The sequence below is a fragment of the Mus musculus genome, chromosome 18 (assembly GCF_000001635.26).
Source record: "Mus musculus strain C57BL/6J chromosome 18, GRCm38.p6 C57BL/6J".
In the NCBI taxonomy this organism is placed as follows: Eukaryota; Metazoa; Chordata; class Mammalia; order Rodentia; family Muridae; genus Mus; species Mus musculus.
The window spans coordinates 51606149-51611587 of NC_000084.6; the positions used below are offsets into that span (position 1 = coordinate 51606149).

At 41.9% G+C, this 5439-nt stretch overlaps 1 non-coding gene across 1 annotated transcript; it reads right to left on the reverse strand.

Annotated features, from left to right (window-relative positions):
• Nucleotides 1-1395: 1395 nt before the first annotated feature.
• On the reverse strand, nt 1396-1520 carry Gm25785. Its single transcript, XR_003952673.1, has one exon. It is a non-coding gene; the product is annotated as a U11 spliceosomal RNA (small nuclear RNA).
• Nucleotides 1521-5439: the final 3919 nt, after the last annotated feature.

A 5439-nucleotide genomic window follows, 5' to 3' on the forward strand; every position in this document is an offset into this window, starting at 1 on the left:
TCCCCTATATTGGGGCATAGAACCTTCACAGGACCTAGGGCCTCTCCTCCCATTGAGGACTGACTAGGATATCCTCTGCTACATATAAAGCAAGAGCCACAAGTTCCAGCAAGTGTTTTCTTTGATTGGTGGTTCAGTGCCAAGGAGCTCTGGGGGTACTGGTTAGTTCATATTGATAATCCTCCTATGGGGCTTCAGATCCCTTCAGCTCCTTGGGTACTTTCTCTAGCTAGGATGAGGACCTTAAAGCCCACACCCACAGTGACACACTTACTCCAACAAGGTCAGACCTACTCCAATAGCGCCAGGCCTTCTAATGGTGCCACTCCCTAGGGTGATCATATACAAACCATAACAGTGGATATTGAAACACTGATGCCTATAAAAATCCTGGAGTTCATGCTGTTGTGAAATGGCATTAAAATATATTATTATGACTGACTAGGTCATCCTCTGCTACATATGCAGCTGGAGTCATGAGTCCCACCATGTGTGTTCTTTGCTTAGTGGTTTATTCCCTGGGAGCTCTAGAGGTACTGGCCATTTCATATTGCTGTTCCTCCTATGGGGTTTCAAACTCCTTCAGCTCCTTGGGTACTTTCTCTAGCTCCTTCATCAATGGGAGGAGAGGCCCTTGGTCCTGAGAAGGCTCTATGACCCAGTGTAGGAAATGCCAGGGTCAAGAAGCAGGAGTGGGTGGGTTGGTGAGCAAGGGGAGGGGAGAAGGGATAGGGGGCTTTTGGAGGGGAAACCAGGAAAGAGGATAACATTTGAAATGTAAATAAAGAAAATATCTAATAAAAAAGTAAAAATATATATATTATTATATCAGTAATGAACTATCACTGCCATAATTATTAAATACTGAAATCAGAATTTTCAATTCAAGCATAAAACAGGTACCTCAAGTAATTATGGACACTAGGAAACACTGTTTTGGAAAGGTGATGTGTATGGTGAACATGAGGAAGGTGTAGAGGAACAGGTGAGAGAGAACGAGTTCTGAGGAGTTTGCAGTATGAAAAGGCATGATGTAAACTTTGTTCTCTGGTGTGAGTACCACAAATAGATCTAAATGCAGTGTCCAGGAGTGGGGCACTGAAAAGTGTCCTGAGAGACTCTAATGCCAACCTACATGTTTACATAGGTCTTAGAATAATCTTAGTTTCTAGAACACAGATCTCTTCTGGCGTGTTTTTCCCATCAAAGTGACTGAGATGTCCTTTGAAGTAACCCTTAGTGAACAGGCCAATGTGTCTTTATTATACCTAAATGTTTCCTTTATTTAAAAAAAAAACCACTGCTTTTCAATTTTTAAATGTATATGAGTCTTTTGCCTGCATGTGTGTATGTGATAGTATCATTTGTGTGCCTGGCACTTTTAGGAGGTCTCTCAGGAGCTTGAGTTTTGTGCTGCCCAAATACCAAAAAATTATGCTTCAGAAATCTCTTGATGTCGATTCGGCACGCAGAACAATCGAGTTGCCCTGCATGTGCCGCTCACGACAGAAGCCCTTTTTTTTTTTTTTTAATTAGGAATTTTCCTCGTTTACATTTTCAATGATATCCCAAAGGTCCCCCATACCCACCCCCCCAATCCCCTACCCACCCACTCCCCCTTTTTGGCCCTGGCGTTCCCCTGTACTGGGGCATATAAAGTTTGCAAGTCCAATGGATCTCTCTTTGCAGTGATGGCCGACTAGGCCATCTTTTGATACATATGCAGCTAAAGACAAGAGCTCCCGGGTACTGGTTAGTTCATATTGTTGTTCCACCTATAGGGTTGCAGTAAGGAGCTTGAGTTTTGAACAAGTATGAGCCATCATATGATTCCTGGGAACTGAACCCAGTTCCTCAGGAAGAGCAACACGTAGCCTTGACCACTGCAACTTCTCTCCACACACACACAATCTTACTATAGTATCTACTTGGCTAAGTAATAACGTCATTACTCAAATCAAGACCTGGTATACAACTTGCATCCCATCCTTTTAACTTGAGAAGTCATATAATATAGCAAGCTGGAAGATGTTTTAAGAAAAGCAACAGCACCAGAACATATACAAATCGCCATGATTTCCAGAAGGAAGTATTTTTTTCTTTCTGGGTTTTAAGAAAATCTTGTAACCTCAACCTTCTTCATTCTGTCATCGCAACCATCTTCTTCTTCTTCTTCTTCTTCTTCTTCTTCTTCTTCTTCTTCTTCTTCTTCTTCTTCTTCTTCTTCTTCTTCTTCTTCTTCTTCTTCTTCTTCCTCATCCTCTTCCTCCTCTTCCTCCTCCTCCTCTTCTTCTTCTTCTTTTCTTCTTCTTCTTCTTCTTCTTCTTCTTCTTCTTCTTCTTCTTCTTCTTCTTCTTCTTCTTCTTCTTCTTCTTCTTCTTCTTCCTCCTCTTCCTCCTCTTCTTCCTCCTCCTCCTCTTCTTCTTCTTCTTCTTTTCTTCTTCTTCTTCTTCTTCTTCTTCTTCTTCTTCTTCTTCTTCTTCTTCTTCTTCTTCTTCTTCTTCTTCTTCCTCCCCCTCCTCCTTCTCCTCCTCTTCCTCTTCCTCCTTATCCTCCTACTTCCTCCTCCTCCTCCTCACCCTCCTTCTTTTTCTCCTCCTCCTCCTCCTCCTCCTCCTCCTCCTCCTTCTACTCTGTAGCTATACTTTCATGTAGTATAATAAATTTTAAGGAAAATAAATTGCAATGCTTTCTTTCATTTCTCACATGGTATTACAAACTCACACAGGTAGGGCAATTGCACCATTTCCCCCTTTCTTTAGTTACCTGCCTTTCGAGTCTGCTATCAAGGTTGGTGGCAATTGAGGCTATGCTGCTCCCTCCTGGATTTGGTGACCTATTTACCTTTTTTTTTGATGGCCTGGAAAGATAATTTCCTACTTAGGATTTAAATGACCTTATGAAGACGGAGAAGTAGCTGGGCTTGACGTAGGATAATTAAGGTAAATGTACTTCCCCAGGATCAAAAGAAAAGGATCTGTGCTCTGCCCAGGGCCCTGGGTCCCAACCTACATAGAACTTTATATACTGTTGTCTGATTTTAAATGTTACTCAGTCTGAGCTTGTCAATAGCCTTGACAGAAGTACATTCTGAGGCCCCTCCTTCAGGAAACTGATTCACCTTTAAACATTTATGGGTAGATGGGAGATTTATTACCCATTACTCAATGAGATGTTTTAGTTTGCCTCTGAGAAGCGCCTCCCTTCCTTGCACAGGTTTGCAAAATTTCTACCAGGCAGCAGGGCAGAGATTGCAATTTACAGACTATCAGCTTGTTCTGATTTCTCGGGTTTTCTTCTCCTTCCTTCCTTCTTCCCTCCTTTCTTCCTCTCTTCCTCTCTTCAGTTCTTCCTCTATACCTTTCTCCCTTCCTTCTCTTCCTCTTCTCCTTCCACTCCTCTTCCTTCTTTTCTTTTACAAGTTTCATTGTTATTATTATCATCATTACTTATTGTTAGTGTAACTATGGATATATGTGTTTCTGACTTTCTGTTTGTGCATCATGGCCTCTGAGCTGAGTTACAGGTAATTGTGAGCAGTCAAGTGTGGCTGTTAGGAGTCAAGCTCTGGTCATTGTCAAGAGCACTGAGAATTCTGAGCTGCTGAGCTACCTCTCCAGCTTCCTTTCATTTCTTTTTTTTCTGATACCAGCCAAGTCTGAGCATGCTTTCCTTGGCATGGTGGGCCTTCGCATTCTCTGAAGCTCAGTCTCCCATCTTCTACCTTGTGCTGCTTGCCAGCCTCCCATTCCCACAAACATGGCTTCTTCTCTCTTTTTCCATCTTGCTATTCTGTGTAGCTTCCAAGATTTACAGCTTACTTGCTCTATTGGTTTCTCTCAAGTTCTAATAAGATTGTGTTCAAACTTACCTCTGATTTTTTTTTTAATTAAGGTGACTGAGAACTCACAAAACGGATCCCAGTAACACTTTTTCACTTACAAATTTAGTGTGTTAACCAAAACATAGTAAGGAAGTAGAGCTGAAACATTCTGATGTTCATGTGCAATGATGTTTAACTTTGATCACTTCTAATTGCCTAGCACTAAGGGCTATGTTCACATAATTATTTCAAAAGATCATAGATTTCAATAAAAGAGAGCATAAGTAAATGAATGTTATACCTGATCCTTAGCATGTGAATACCATGTCTTTACTGCTACAGATCTACTGTGATTATAAAGCAAGGAGAGTCCAAGGCAGGATGGTTGAATCTTCTTCAGAAGGGGAAACAAAATAGATATTAGAGACCAATAGAAAGAGAGAACTGGTGGAAGAGGGATGGGAGTAAATCATATTTAGGGAATGGGAGGGAGAGAGAGAAAGAGAGAGAGAGGAGATCAGTGGTATGGGCTGCGGAGAGGCAATCTGGGACTTGAAAGAGGCCTGGGATGCAAGGAGATCCCAAAGGATCTATGGGGGTAATTCTAGCTGAGACTCCAAGCAGTAGGTGATGTGAATCCTGAAATAGCCACTCCTTGTACCCAGGCAGGACTCTCAGTGGAGGCATAAGGACATCAAACCACCCAGAAAACCTTTGACCCAGAACGTATCCAGCCTATAAGATATGCAAGGACAAAGATATAGCAGAGACTGAGGGAATGACCAAATAGTGACCGGTTCAACTTGAGACCCATCCCACGACCAAGTATCAATCCTGACACTTTTAATGATACTGTTACACTTGCAGACAGGAACCTAGCATAACTGTGTTCTGAGGTGCAGAGACTCACACTCAACTAACATGGACCCTTGGGGACCAAATCAACAACCAAAGGTCAAGCTCAGGCTAGATCTAGGCTCCTGCACTTACATAGCAGAAGAGCAGCTTGGTCTTCATGTGAGTCCACCAACAACTGGAGCAGGGACTGTTCCTGAGCCTGTTGCCTGCCTGTGGATCCTGTGCCTCTAAATGGACCACCTTGTCTGGCCTCAGTGGGAGAGGATGTGCCTAGTCCTGCAGTGACTTGATGTACTGGGTGGGGGTAGGGAGTGGGAGGTGATACCCAGAGTGGGGAGACTTGCGTGAAGGGGTACTGGGAGGGAAGTAAGGGCTGGTATTGGGGTGTAATGGAATTAATTAATTAAAAAAAATAAATAATGTGATTTAACACCACCACAATGAAAGAGCAAATAAAAATTAATAAAATAAAGCAAGGCAATGAAAGACATTTTTATTGGTTTTCACACAGCATAGGTTTTGCTTCCCTTCAGGATGTGGCTTTAATGACCTGTAAGTTTCTTAGCTAAATCTCTATGTAGCTTAGTATTAAAATATATTACATGTACAAAGGTCAAACAAAAGAAAGACAGAGGAATATGAGTAGACAAATTCCCTCACTTATTTTATTTTTAGTAGTAAACTCAACACAATATAAGGAAAGGAGTAACTCATGAGATTTTAATGGAAAAATGAGAAAAGCTTCAAGTCACGGGCAA